The 16,120-nt window shown below is 42.9% G+C and overlaps 1 pseudogene; it reads left to right on the top strand.

The window, feature by feature from the left end:
- Nucleotides 1–3,848: 3,848 nt before the first annotated feature.
- On the top strand, nucleotides 3,849–5,518 carry LOC137835418 (shikimate O-hydroxycinnamoyltransferase-like; annotated as a pseudogene).
- Nucleotides 5,519–16,120: the final 10,602 nt, after the last annotated feature.

Genomic DNA, 16,120 nt, shown 5'->3' with positions numbered 1-16,120 from the left:
CTGGAGTAGGTTATGCTTATGTGACTTAAATAAAAAGCCAAAACAACTATTTTGGATTAATTATTTCAAAATGGTTAAATATGGCTTTTTTTTATGAAGATTATAGTTGTCAAATAATGATTAGGATTTTTGAAAAGAAAATTGTTTGCAGTGGATTTCACCATCATTAAACATTCATATTACTTTTAATGGAGTTGGAAAATGATAGATCAAATATTAGATATTTTAAATACATAAAGGAGGTCGTTTCTCCGGGGATTTTTAAGCCTTTATTAAAAGAGACTAATTTATTGGGTAACATAGTAGGTGAACTCCCAACTATATTTCTAAATCTTAATAATGACATGGGGTAAGAGTTTATGAGATCTTGATAATGGACCCAACAATCACATATATATGAGACTATGAGAATTTTGTAAAGTTTAAAGAGAAGATGAATAAATAGTACAATAATTGATGTTATAATTGTAAAAGCAAATCGTGGTAAAAAGATAGAGAAGAAAATTCTAATTGTCTATAGAAAAGGTAAAATGGTAATTTAACACAAACCTTTTGAGTGAAAAGGAAAATAATCACTAGTGCAAAAAAAAGAAAAAGTACACTTTATTTAGTGCGGCTTTTGTGCTATCCGCTTTCGTAAAAAACGCAGTGGTATTTTTGAAATTATTTTGATTTATGAATGCAGTTATTTGTATAACTGCACTTGTAAATAAAAACGCTTGATTTATGAATGCGGCTATTGGTATAGCCGCACTTGTAAATCAAAGCGTTTGATTTACTAATGCGGCAATTGGTATAGCCGCACTTGTAAATCAAAACGTTTTCATTTACGAATGCGGTTTTATCTTTAGTTGCATTCGTAAATCCTTTATTACCCTAAATTTTGAAGCGCGCCACACACAACTTCATACTTTCTTTCTCGTCTTTGCTTTTGATTCGCGTTTGCGCTCTGAGTTCATCTCCTTCTGCTGCCATTTTCATTTGTGTCAATGTAAGTTTCTTGAGCTCTCTTTCTTCCTCTTCATCTTCACAAATATATGCATAAATGTTTTCGTTTTTCTTATATATGTTTTTTTCCTTGCATTGGTGGTCTCGAAGCACTATTTCATTGACTGACATTCGTTGCTCCGTCGTTGCTTCCCTATCCGTCGCCGCCGTTGCTGACGCTCCCATGCCACTCTTCATGTATAAATTTTTTCGTTTTTCTTACATTGTTTGGTTTCTTGCATTGGTCAGTACTCTTTCATTGTCTTCGTGGGTTTTTGGTTTGCTCCGTCCTGCTTCCCTGTCCGCCGCCACTTCTGTTGTCGTTGTCGTTGCTGGCGCTCCCATGCCACTCTTCATCAACATTGCCTTCACACAATATTGGCGGTGTTTTAAATTTTTTTAATGTTTTGGCATATACAAGTGCGGCTATAAGAAATATCCGCACTTATAAATGGTATTTACAAGTGCGGCTATATAGTCGCATTCTTATCTCTTCGATTTACAAGTGCGTGCTAATCAAATGCGGCTATATAGCCGCCCTTATAAATTTAAAATAGCCGCACTCGTTTTGCCTTTCTGCACTAGTGTAATGGACAGAAAATATCACAACAAATGAAAGAATATGAGACCATGACATAAACATACTTTTAAAATCCATCTATATTGGGAAGGAATGAGTATATTAATTTGTGAATGTTTGGCCATGTCTATTAATTTTTTTTTTCCTGTTTCGATATCAGACATGTTTAGATGCAACTCTTAATACCTTGTTTGTGTCGACCAATATGATGAAATTTATAAATTCCAATAGTAGATTGACCGCTTCAAACAATGATTAGACATTAGGTAATACACTCTTAATTGTAATCCAAAATGTTACTTTGGCCTAATAACAAAGGGTTCATGATAATCATATAAGCAATCATAGATTTCGAGAAAAGATACGTCATCATAATGCCTTAATAGTATATCCAGCACTGAATACAGATCTTATTTAAACGTCGAAGTACCTTTTATAAATACCATTTGAAGTTTGCAAGGAAGACACTTATGAGAGAACGAAGACATTCATTAGAAAGAAGGAGTTGAGGAAAATCCACCGACATGAGGTAATATAGAAGTAGGTGAGCTGCCAACTATACTTCTAACACTCAATAATGAAATGGGGTAAGAGTTTATGATATCTTGATAATGGGCCCAACAATCACCTATATATGAGACTATAATTAATGTTATAATAGTAAAAGTAAATCATGTTAAAAAGAGTGAAAATAAAATTCTACTTGTCTAGAGAAAAGATAAGATGGTAATTTAACACAAACCTTTTAAGCTATGAAAGTTTAGACACTTTTCTTAAATGGTATGTCGATGTCAGATACTCATATTAGACACCGACACTCGTATGACACTTGTAGGATACGTATCCGTGAAATGTCAAATTCAAAAAGTATTTGTTGGATTTCTGACAATTCTATTACGATTCTAATACAATTTTAAAAAGAAAAAATACATTAATTTTCTAAAAGCTCAAATTTAGTGTATAAATTTTTATTATGATTATAAACTTAAGAAACAAATCCTTTTAAACCAGTCATGAAAAATATTTTTCTGCTCCAAAAAATAATTTGGAACATACTTATGCACATAAATCTTTATTGTCAATTTATATAATTGATATTTATATAATATATAAATCCATATCCCAGTGTCCTACATTTTAGATATACGTATTTTTGTCTCAATGTCCTATCAGTGTCGTATGCTACTTAACTTTTAAGAGTGAAAAGGAAAATAAATGGACAGAAAACATTAACGAAAGAAGACTTTTTCTTCCTTTCTTTATTCACGAGTGAGACACTCCCTCCACAGTTTCTTTGCATATCCGCATTCAGATTTCTTTGGTAACAAATAGATCCAAACAATTCATCTTTTCTCAAATTCATTTGGTAACCAACACTACTCACCCGGTTACAAAACACAAGGAAAAAAGAGTAGAAAATAAAAAATAATTAAAGAGAAAATTTATAAACATTTCTGATTTCAGGTGTGATTGCTAATTTTTTTTCTAAGTTGGGTTACAATTTTACTTATGGTAGATTTCAACTGTTCCTTACTAAATAAGAAGATAACTTAAAACAAATTACAAACGTGCTGTAACAGAGATCACGAATAATAAAAAATAGTACTACGTAGGAGGAAGTTAGTTGAGTAGAAATGGTGAGAACATTAATTGAATTAGGTTAGATATATAGGGACATTGTGGATACATGCCTGTAGGTTGTAAGCAGAGATTGATGACGAGTAGTGTGAAGGAGTTGATAATGGTGAAACCCGCAGTGGCTACCCCGCGGAAGGTGTTGTGGATGTCAAACATGGATTTGTTTGGCGAGGATCTAAGAAGCCTAGACACAGATACGACACGGACACGGAGATACGGCTAAACTGAAAATTATAGGACACGGGACACGGCTATATATAAATTAAAATGTAGTAATATATTTTGTTATATGAAAAAAAAATCAAGAAAAACATAATGTTTAACTTTTACTTTTTGGAGATTTTAATATTTTGTTTGAGATTTTATCATATTTTATCTTAGATTTAGTGTGGAAAAGAAGAGTTCTTTAAAACACTGAACCACTTTTTTTTTTTCGAGCTTTTCTGGCGTGTTCAAGGAGGGAAACTTGTCTCCTCCGGCATATCCAGAAAGAGGACCGTTTCCGACCCAATAAAAAGTGTCCGACACCGTGTCGGGCACGCTTCCGCCGCGTGTCCGTGTCCGCGGTGTATCGGACACACCGACAACACAATTTTAACCGTATCCGAGCTTCATAGACGAGGATACATCAACCCTTCACATCAACCCTTATACAAAATAAAAGCAACCCTTAACACAACGTCTATCCCTAGTTGTAAGCAGAGATTATGACGATTAGTGTGAAGGAGTCGATAATGGTGCAACCCGCAGAGGCTACCCCGCGGAAGGTGTTGTGGAACTCAGACCTGGATTTGCTGGCGGGGAATTACCACATTCCCACCCTCTATTTCTACAACCCAAACGGGACATCCAATTTCTTCCATCCCAACATTCTGAAAGAAGCCCTAAGTAAGACCCTCGTCCTTTTCTACCCAATGGCCGCCCGCCTCCGCCACGGTGACGACCACCGCATGGAGATTTATTGTGACGGTCAGGGTGTACTTTTCGTTGAGGCTCATGCCACCGTTGCCATGGACCACTTCACTCACAACCTTAACCATAGCAACCTTATTCCCACGGTGGATTATTCTGCCGGGATTGAAACATATCCGTTAGTGGTGTTACAGGTGCGTTCCTTTTCTTTCTCTTTGTAAGGATAAAATGAAACTAACTATTCGCTGCACTGCACTGCATGCATTCAGGTAACATATTTCAGATGTGGAGGGGTCTCAATAGGCGTTGGTAAAGTGCACCATGTAGCAGATGGAGAATCAGGTGCTCACTTCATCAATTCATGGTCCAATGTGGCTCGTGGCATCCCCATTTCTGTTCCCCCATTTATTGACAGGAACTTACTTCGTGCCAGGGACCCACCTCAACCAGCTTTTCCTCACCACGAATACCAGCTCTCACCACCCATCACCACCACCACCACCACCACCACCACAACTGTGGTTTCCTCTATTTTAAAATTGAGTCGTGACCAACTCAACATCCTCAAGGGCAAGTCGAAAGAAGATGGCAACACAATAAACTATAGCACTTATGAGATGTTGGCAGCTCATATATGGAGAAGTGTGTCCAAAGCAAGAGGCCTTCCTGAAGACCAAGAAACCAGACTATATATTCCAATTAATGGAAGGTCAAGGCTGCAACCTCCCCTCCCTCCTGGTTACCTTGGCAATGCTATCTTCTCCACCATTCCCAAAGCTTGGCAGGAGATCTCGTGTAAAAACCTACATGGTATGCTGCAAATCAAATCCACAACAGAATAATGAGAATGGACAACGAATATTTGAGATCAGCTCTTGACTATCTGAAGCTACAGCCTGATCTAAATGCTCTTGTTCCTGGAGCACATACTTTTGGGTGTCCAGATGTGGGTATCAATAGCTGGGCTAAGTTTCCAGTCTATGATGCTGACTTTGGTTGGGGAAGACCGATCTTCATGAGACCTGGCTGGATTATATACGAGGGGCTAGCAATCATAATTCCAAGCTCAACAAATGATGGCAGCTTGTATTTGGCAATGACTCTACCACCTCACCATATGAAGCTGTTTCAAGAATTCTTTTATGACATTTGAGGGGTTGGATATTAACTTCACACCCTTTTCCCACCATCATCGCTTGCCATCTTTTCCCATGATACAAATTAGTCCTAGCACTATCATTGATCACATCACGTCTTTCTAGTTTTTCAATTCAATAAATATGTAATGCTTATGAGTCACCATCTCATAACATTCATCATGACAAGTGTTCTTCGAGATTTTCTTCTTTATTTACTAATAAAGGGACTTTAATAAAGGAAAAGTGATGATGATTTACTCTATATATGTCTCGTGATTAACAAACAAATCTCAATAAGACGATATGATGAAATAACGTAAAAGATATTTTACTAGAGTTTAGTTGTTTTAAATATTTTCTGTCACCTTTTATATTTCAGACCATTATATAATATATTGAATATTTGAATATGGTAGACTCTTTACATAAATTTTTTCAATGCTAATATCAGTCCTTTCTTTCAATTTTATTCTTGTATTGTCTTATATATTATTGTTAAGAAATCAATAATTTACATCGTCTGTGGAAAAAGAAAAAGAAAGTCAAAGAAGTTGAAAAATATGACCAACAAGTTTGGCATCAAGAACTTTTTTGGGAGAACTACTTTGTATTATGAAGAATTAAGATGAAGACCATCTTGGTACAATAAAACTGTGTTGATGTTCTGAAGGATAATACAAACATGTTAGTGTCTATGTCTCATAAGGAAAAGACTAATATAATCAACAAAGCTAGGAGTTCTATATTTTTGTGTTTTTGGAAGAGCAAACCTAATGTTACTTATGTTCATTCACATAAACATTAGGCAAGTTTGTTTGACCTTTTCTAAGTCTTAGAATGAACTTAATAGCAATAGGTTTTTCAAGTTGAGAAGCCAAATCAAGATCCAACACATATAAGTGAAATTGAACTTGTTTACTCCAACAAGAAATTCAACTCATTAAAGATTGAAACAAACATATCATGCAAATATAGAGATACATGAACAAATACATGCAATTAACACATGCTTAACATTAATACTTTTGTGTCATAAATTAAAAAAAAAACAAGCATTCTATACATAATAATGTTCTCATTTGGGTGACATATTAATACACAAAAACATAATAATGGTAGTAATAACCTTATTTGATAAGACATATGCATTAATTAATATACTTATTATTTTTGGATGTATAAATAAAGCTAAAGCTACTAACACATATTCACTATCAATAGTCATATCTATTAATTATAAGAATAATTAATCAACCCACTAGTACAAACAAGACTTTTTTATGACGGTTACACAAGATTTTTGTGACGGTTATGAGGTGATATAAGAACTCTGCACTTTCTATGTTAGTTGAAAAACTGTCATAGTAGGTTGACTTACTATGATTGTTGTATATAAACTGTCATAAAATGTGCAAAATATCTGTCATATTATGTTCAAACCAAACTTTCTATGCCTGTTATTTTTAGAACAATTATAAAAAATATGACTTTCCATGATGGTTCTCATCAAAATTGTCATAGTAAGTGATTGTCTATGACAAATATTTCTACCACTCGTCAAATCAAATTTTTTATGTCATATATTACAATAATCGTCATAGTAAGTTTTTTCTTAAATGCGTTTGCTTTATCAATTTTCCTTCATTTATTAATAACAATCACCTGCATATCAATGTTATCCAAACAATTGCATACAATTTCCAAAACACTCAATCATTGATCAATTTTTCTTCATTCATTAATAACAATCACCTGCATAACAATGTTATCCAGACAACCACTAGTGCAAAAAGATTAAAAGAATACTCCTTATTAAGTGCGGGTTTGCGATTAAACGAATTTGTAAAAAATGCGGTGGCATTTTTGAAATTAAATTGATTTACAAATGCGGTTCTAGAGTAAAACCGCATTTGTAAATCAATGCCAATGATTTACAAATGTGGTCATATTAAAGACCGCATTTGTAAATCAATGTGCAATGATTTACAAATGCGGTCATATTAAAGACCGCATTTGTAAATCAATGTGCACTGATTTACAAATGCGGTCTTTAATATGACCGCATTTGTAAATCATTGACATTGATTTACAAATGCGGTTTTACTATAGAACCGCATTTGTAAATCAATTTTACCCTAAAAATTTGAAGCGCGCCACTAGTTTCAGCCTTTCACTTTCTTCTCCGCTCTTCGTTTCCACGTTCTAGCGCTCAGTTTCAGTTTCTTCTCTCTGCATTTTGTAAGTTTCAGTTTCATTCATTCGTTTTCGTTTTCGCATCATTCATTATTCACTTCGTTGGCATTGACATTTTCGTTTCCTAACTTCTTTTGCGCATTTGCATTTAGGTTACTGTTCCATTGGTCTTCGCTGGTGTTTTCCTGCTCCGCCACCGCCACCGCTTCCGCCGCCGCCTTCGCCTTTGTCTTGTGCCTCTGCCACTCCGATCACCAACAAGCTTGTTCACGACGGAAAGGTTGGTGTTGTATTTAAATTTTTTTGAATTTTTATTTAATATTTTAAATTTATATTTTTCTGTATTATAATTTATATATAACTAATAACTAACACATCTTAATACAACTTGGAATTTATAACTAATAACTAATAATTTATATATTTGTGTGTATTTTGAATTTTTGTTTATTATAATTTATATATAATTTAATAAATTAGTTACGGAAACAACTAATTTATATATTATTATATATAAATTTGTATTATATAACTTGTATTTTCTTAAATTTCTATTATATATTTAGTTAGTTGTTAATTACATTTTAATACAAGTTTTATGTTATGTTAGTTATTGTTACACTACAAAAAAAAGTGTATATTGTGGCGGTTATAACCGCCACAATACACGTTTGTGGCGGTTTCCTAAACCGCCATAGAACTGGCCGCCACAAAGTTTAATGTGGCGGTTTTATGCTACCCGCCGCAACACCCGCCACTTTAAACATAGTGTAAGTAGTGGCGGTTTTTATATGTAAGTAATGTCAGTTATAACTGTCGCAGTTTACATTCATTGAAGAAGATTCTGACGTCATAATATACGCAAGTAGTGTCAGTTATAACTGTCGCAATTTACATTCATTGAAGAAGATTCTGGCGCCATAATATACGTAAAATAGTAGCGTTTTTAACTGACGTAATTTTAATTGTGAATAAATAAAATTTAGCCACCACTTTTTATAATCTTTTTTATAATTTGTTTTATACAATTATAAAATTTAACCACCACTTTTTTTATAATAAAATAATGTATAAAGTTATAATCATCCATTCATTTCATTGAAAATTAAAGCACATAATAATGTTCAAAAATTATGTAATATAAAATTAAAAAACTGTACCGCCATAGTAGTCGGAAGTGATGACGTGGCATCAAGCTATTGTATATGCGTGTTGATGGGACGCCTGGCTGGCAGAAGGGAAGGAAGTCGGGGGGCTCGTGTAGTCGCCGGTTATTAAGTTGGCGTGCTCCGATCTCCAGCACACCAGAACCGGCGGTCACCGGGTTGAAGATGAAGTCGCCAGATGTAAACCCAGGCGACCAAGTGATTAGAGATCGCCGAAACAAGGACATCGCCGAAGACGAAGGCAGATAGACATTTCCCAGCTGGCCAGAGGATGAGGTCGGGGGACTGCTTACTTGAGCATATACGATGAAACAGGCGGTGCAGATCATGAAGGCGGCCGGCGAGACCACAGGGAAGGTGTGTACGAAGGCACCCAAACTCGCCATCCAGAAGAGATCACGCTCCAAGACAACTATGCACTGAGTAGTATCATGCATAAGTAACTTAGCCAAAGGAGAGTCAGAAGTAGCGCCCAAGTCAAGGATGCTCCAGATGATGGCACGTGTACAGCTGGATGCGAGCCACGTGTCCAGATGTGTAACTGCCAGGAGAGAGAAAGTGTCCAGGTATATAAGAGTTTCCCAACGAACTTCTGAGGTACGCACGTTCAGATTGTCTTCTTTACGCTTGCGAGTCTTGAGTATACTGAGAGAGAACATTGCACGGTTCCTTGAGAGTTCTTGAGTGTTACTCTTAGTAATTGGTGGTTCAGTCGCTGACTTGGGCGTCGGAGCGTGATCGGCCGCAGCGGCGCCGTTCTGTTCTTTTGCAGGTTCTTGAGGTGAATCACGGTGAAAGACGGAGGCTGACACGGCGCACACGTCGATCCAAGTTTGACGAGGCTAAGCTCCAGCGTTCTGGTCAACAGGCAGGATCATCAGGCGCCCACCGTGGGGCCGTGTAAAACCTGTTCCCATCCACAACGCGAGTTCTTGGAGGTTTCTGCAGTTTCTGTGTGGTTGTGTGCTGGTGCAACCATTGTCTGCTGTTCATCTAGGTTTTGTTCGGTGATTCCGCGTTTTCCACCGTTCGTTTGGGTTTTTGTTCGGTGAGGTGAAGTTTCTGCTGCTCACGCGGATTTTGATCGGTGAGATCTGAGTTCTTTGGCTCGTTTTGGTTTTTCGTGGAAGGAGCGTTGGTTTCTGGTGGAGTTGCAGGTTTCTGTGGAGGTTCGCTGTGTTCTTGAGGTTTCTTTCGAAGTTTCGCGAAGTTCTGACCGATTGATCGCTGAATCGATCGTCGCTGAAGGAGGTGTTGTTCATTACTCTCTGTGATTTGTCAAGTTTTCATGAGAAAAATGAGAAGCAACCGTTCAAGTCCAGTTGCGCCTGTTGCTGCTGAAGGCGCCATGACTATGGCGCAGATGGTGGAAATCATGCGTTCGCTGCAGGCGAATGTGGAAGCCTCGCGTATAGAGCAGGCAAGAATGCACGAGGACTTGGTCCCCTCTCGGGCCAGGAATGATGAGCTTAGCAGAGTGACTGAAGAACTGCGTCAAGCTCTTCAGGAGTAGCGAGGGCGTCCAGTCGCTGAAGAGGTCGCGCCGTCGACGCCGCCTCGCGTTTTTCCTATGCCTTTCGCTCAGGCGATTACCGACACGCCTATCCCTGCGAGTGTAGTACCCGTGAAGGCTGTTTTTACCGGCGTGGAGGATCCTGAGGCACATCTTACCACGTTCCATACGTAGATGATGCTGTCAGGAGGATCAGACGCCGTGTACTGCAAGATGTTTGTGAGCACACTCCAGGGAACGACACTGGAATGGTTTGTGAGCCTGCCTACAGGTCACATAACAAACTTCCAACAGTTTTCAAAGATCTTCGTCGAGCAGTACATCGTGAACAAGGCACCGCCCAGGGTGTCTTATGACTTGTTCGACATAAGGCAGTATCAGGGAGAGTCCCTCAGGGACTACCTGAATCGTTTTGGGGCGCAGATGGTCCGCTCGCCAGCCAAAGACGAAAAGATGCTGGTCTACACATTCAAGAAGGGCGTGCTGCCGGGACCATTCTGCGAGGCATTGATCAGGGCTCACCCTGCCACATTTGCTGAGGTCAGGCGACTTGCGGTGGCCCACATCGCCGATGAGAGTGAGGTCGCCGAGAAGAGGGGAAGCGTGGCTCCCGCTAGGCCACGTGCCCAGACCAGGATCCAGCCACAGAGGGTGCTGGAGACAGCGGCGGCCAGGAGGGATCAGAGGACTCGCCATCCTTATGATCCAAGGAAGAACAAGGGCAGGGGCCTAGGGCGCCCTCAACCAGCACGCCGGGAGTACAATCGCCCGCCAAAGCACAAGTTTGTCATGGGATTGGCGGACCTGATCGCCATTCCCAATATATCAGCTAGGTTGAAAGCGCCCGAGAAGGTGGGCGACAAGGTGCTGGGACCAAAGCCAGACGCCTGGTGTGAGTTTCACCAGGGCTTTGGCCACACCGTGGATTCGTGCTTGGCTTTAGGATACCAGCTCGACGATCTGGTCAAGAGCGGGTTCCTAAACGACTACTTGCTGGACAGGAGGACGGGGGCCGCGTCGAGCTCCCAACCAGCAGGTGGAGAGGCTCAGCAGCACGAGATGCCTACCCACGGGGAAATCCACACCATTGCAGGAGGTTTCTCGGGTGGTGGATGCACCGCATCACAGAGGAAGAAGTATGCGAGGTCTGTGATGACGGTGGATATGTTTGAGGACCACTCGCCGGATGTGGACATTACGTTCACCAAGCAAGACCTTCGGGACGTTGTGCCTCATGACAATGATCCCATAGTCATCTCGTTGATCACAGCAGGAAGGAAGGTCCACAGGGTTCTGGTGGACCAAGGAAGCTCGGCAGACGTGATGTTCTGGCCGACTTTCACGCAGTTGGAGTTACCCCTTGACCAGCTAAGGCCCTATGGAGGGTGTTTGTATGGTTTCGCTGGTGACCAGGTGGAGGTCAGGGGGTACATTGAGTTGAGGACTACGTTTACAGATGAGGCGGGTTCGAGAACAGAGAAAATCAAGTACCTTGTCGTAAACGCTCCTTCAGCATACAACATTCTGCTGGGAAGGCCCACGCTCAACAGAATAGGCGCTATACCGTCGACCCGGCACATGAAGGTGAAGTTGCCGTCTATGGAGGGGGTGGTGATCACCATCAAATCCGACCAGAAAGAAGCCAAGAAGTGCTATGAGAATAGCCTGAAGAACAAGAGGTCGGTGAGTTACGTGACAACCACCCCGCCTCCTGGTGTGAAGCCCAGACCGGCGGTAATGGAAGAGACCGCCAGAAGAGACCGCCAGAAGTGACGTAGTGATGGTGGACGCTGAGCTGGGGGAGGGGAACGCCGGTTTAGAGGAAAAAGAGGCAAGGAATCGCCCTGAGGAAGCGAGGGAGCTAGGAATCGCCAGGGCGGTGATCGCCAGAGAAACCAGGCCAAAACCCGTCGAGCAGTGGCTCGAGAGAGAGATCGGAGGAAAGATCTTCAAGCTGGGAAGATCTCTGGAGGTCGAGCTCCAGGACCAGATCGCCAAGGTGATAGAGCGGCATCTGGATGCGTTTGCATGGTCCGCTTCGGACATGCCCGGGATCGATCCCGACTTCTTGTGCCATCATTTGGCGATGGACAACTTGGTGAGACCAGTGCGGCAGAGGAGAAGAAAGTTCAACGAGGAGAGGAGGCAGGCGATTAGAGACGAAACCCCCAGAAGCTCCTCGCGGCAGGCCATATCAGGGAAGTCCAGTACCCTGAGTGGCTGGCAAACGTCGTGCTGGTGAAGAAGAGCAACGGGAAATGGCGCATGTGCGTCGATTTCACCGATCTAAACAAGGCCTGCCCAAAGGATTCGTATCCTTTGCCAAGCATAGACGCCCTGGTGGACAGTGCTGCAGGGTGTAAGTTGTTGAGTTTCCTGGATGCCTTCTCGGGGTATAACCAGATCAAGATGCATCCCATGGATGAAGAGAAGACTGCCTTCATGACCGAGAGATCGTGCTACTGCTACAAGGTGATGCCTTTTGGGCTGAAGAACGCGGGGGCCACGTACCAGAGGTTGATGGATCGAGTACTTGCACCAATGCTGGGGAGGAATGTGCAAGCGTACGTGGATGACATGGTCGTGACCTCGCCAGAGAAAAGCAAGCACGTTGCGGACTTGGAGGAGTTGTTCACTACGATCGCCAAGTTTAGGTTGAAGCTGAATCCCGAGAAGTGCATCTTTGGCGTGGAGGCTGGAAAGTTCTTGGGTTTCCTCTTAACTGAGAGAGGAATAGAAGCCAACCCTGATAAATGTGCCGCCATCTTGGCGATGAGGAGCCCGACCACTGTGAAAGAAGTACAACAGCTTACAGGTCGGATGGCCGCCCTGTCTCGCTTCGTGTCGGCTAGCGGAGAGAAGGGCCACCCATATTTCCAGTGTTTAAGGCGGAATAACAAATTTGCCTGGACGAAGGAGTGTGAGGAATCCTTCGTCAAGCTGAAGGAGTATCTGGCGAGCCCGCCGGTTTTGTGCAAACCGCTGGTGGGAACCCCTCTCAGGTTGTATTTTGCTGTAACTGAGAGGGCGGTGAGTGCGGTGCTCGCTTAGGACCAAGATCAGGCTCAAAAGCCCATTTACTTTGTTAGTAAGGTGCTGCAGGGCCCCGAAACGAGATATCAGGCCCTGGAGAAGGCTGCACTGGCAGTAGTCTTTTCGGCGAGGAGGTTACGCCACTATTTCCATAGCTTCACGATACTGGTGATGACCGACCTGCCGATCCAGAAGGTCTTGAAGAAGCCCGACGTTGCGGGAAGGATGGTGAAGTGGGCAGTGGAGCTGTCGGAGTTTGATATTAAGTATGAGCCCCGAGGTCCGATCAAGGGGAAAATCTTCGCAGACTTCGTGGTCGAGCTCTCGTCTGAAGCGACACGAGTTGAAGGGGATGATTTCCGTTGGGTGCTTTCAGTGGACGGATCGTCGAACCAGCAGGGTAGCGGTGCTGGAGTCATCTTGGAGGGACCCAGAGAGCAGAATGCCCGAGCTGACTTGCTAGCCAAGCTCGCCAGTTCAGGCAAGGGGGGTAGGCAGAGGACGGTGATTCAAGAAACTCTGAAGACGCCGAGAGCATTTGTGGCAGATCACCTGGTTCTTCAGATAAGCAAGTCGACGGAGAAAGCGGCGAGGAGTCACAGATCCTTGACCCAAGAGACCTTGGGATCACCGAGAATAAGAGCATGTCGGGGGGAGAGGGTGAACATGACGCAGGTCTGCGCGACCCATGAGCCAGACACCTGGGTGACGCAGTACAAACGGTGCCTGGCGGATGGCCTTCTCCCGCTGGATCCGACAGAGGCTAGGAAGATAAAGAAGAATTCTAGCACGTTCACAATGATTGATGGCGAGTTGTACAGGTTTGGGTTCACTCACCCACTCCTGGAATGTGTGCATGGCGAGAAATGTACAAGAATTATGGCAGAGCTCCATGAAGGGATATGCGGAAGCCACGTTGGGGGTCGAGCTCTGGCCGCAAGGACTCTCCGTGCAGGTTACTACTGGCCAACAATGAGAGAAGATTGCAAGAAGTATGCGCAGTGCTGCAAGCAATGCCAGCAGCACGCCGACTGGCACAAGGCGCCTCCCGAGGAGTTGAAGTCGATTTACAGCCCTTGGCCGTTTCATACATGGGGAATCGACATCCTGGGACCATTCCCGCTGGCGATCAGGCAGATGAAGTACTTGGTGGTGGCGATTGAATATTTCACCAAGTGGATCGAAGCAGAACCAGTGGCCCAGATCACCGCACACAAGATCGAGGGTTTCGTATGGAAGAACATTGTGTGCCGGTTTGGTGTGCCCAAGCGCCTGGTGTCGGACAATGGGACTCAGTTTGCAAGTCACCTGTTGAAGAAGCTGTGCGAAGGGGTGGGAATTCAACAAGTATTTGCATCCGTCGAGCACCCTCAGACGAATGGCCAAGTAGAGTCAGCCAATCGGGTGCTGCTGAGAGGGTTGAAGAGAAGGCTGGAGAAAGCCAAAGGAAGTTGGGCTGAGGAGGTACCCCGTATAGTTTGGGCATACCACACCACCGAGCAGTCAGGAACCCATGAGACCCCGTTCAGCCCGGTCTATGGATGCGACGCAATGATTCCAGTAGAAATCCAAGAGAGCTCGCCGAGATTCCAGAACTTTGTAGCGGAAGACTCGAATGAGGAAAGAAGGCTGAATCTGGATTTGCTGGATGAGGTCAGGGAGGAGGCGAGATTGAAGGCGGAGGCGGTGAAGAGAAGGATTGAACGAAGATATAACTCGAAGGTGATGCCAAGACAGTTCAGAGAGGGCGACCTGGTGATGAGGAAGGCCCACCAGTACGAGATGGAGAATAAACTGTCGCCTAAGTGGACGGGACCGTTCAGAATAACCGAGGCGCTCGGGAACGGTGCCTACCGCTTAGAAACATTGGAAGGAGGGGCGATTCCTCGCACTTGGAACGCCACGCACCTCAAGTTATATTACAGTTAAGAACTTTGTAAGTAAAAACAAACACGAAGAAGTTTTACAATGTTTCTGATAAAACAGTTTGGGGGGGGGGCACTCTTTTTTCCCTAAGGAGGATTTTTAATGAGGCCGCCCAATAAAGAAGAGTTTTCGAAGTTTAAAGTGTTTTAGATTGCATGCTTGTTGTTTCCAAAAGTTTTGAAGAAAGACCTTGTCACTTATATGTGATTTAAGGCAAGTTGAAGTTATGTTACATGCTTTCTAAAAGGTTTCTAAGTCCCCATCGTCTTTCGGCGATTGGCGGCATCAGTTAAAGTTAAAGTCCTCATCGTCTTTCGGCGATCGGAGGCACCAGTTAAAAGACCTCAACGCCCTCGCGCGTCCTGAGGCGAGATAAAGACCTCCTTGCCGTCGAGCGAGTGCAGGCGAGGAAGAGCAAAAAGTCCTCAGTGTTTCTGGGGGAGAGGAGATGTAACCCCTGGGGCAATGTAGAGGCACCAGCAAAAAGTCCTCAGTGTTTTTGGGGGAGAGGAGATGTAACCCCTGGGGCAATGTAGAGGCACCAGCAAAAAGTCCTCAGTATTTCTGGGGGAGAGGAGATGTAACCCCTAGGGCAATGTAGAGGCACCAGTAAAGGTCCTCAGTGTTTCTGGGGGAGAGAAGATGTAACCCCTGGGGCAATGTAGAGGCATGAGATAAAGACCTTCTCGCCGATGAGCGAGTTCAGGCGAGTTAAAGACCTTCTCGCCGATGAGCGAGTTCAGGCGAGTTAAAGACCTTCTCGCCGATGAGCGAGTTCAGGCGAGTTAAAGACCTTCTCGCCAATGAGCGAGTTCAGGCAAGATAAAATCCTTCTCGTCTCAAACGAGTTCAGGTATGGTGTAAAGGGTGGAAGAAGTTTGGAGGGTGGCTAAGGTAGGTTCGAAGAGAACGCCTAGCCACCCGGTCTTTTGTTCTGAGGCTCAGGGAAGTAAAGAAGGATCCGAAAGGCGCCTCTACCCCCAGATAAAGGAACAATGGCCAAGTTGTGAAGGCAGGAGGAAGCTGATATCGC

This window comes from Phaseolus vulgaris, chromosome 5, assembly GCF_000499845.2.
Source record: "Phaseolus vulgaris cultivar G19833 chromosome 5, P. vulgaris v2.0, whole genome shotgun sequence".
Lineage (NCBI taxonomy): Eukaryota > Viridiplantae > Streptophyta > Magnoliopsida > Fabales > Fabaceae > Phaseolus > Phaseolus vulgaris.
This window is presented reverse-complemented; position numbering and strand designations above follow the sequence as displayed.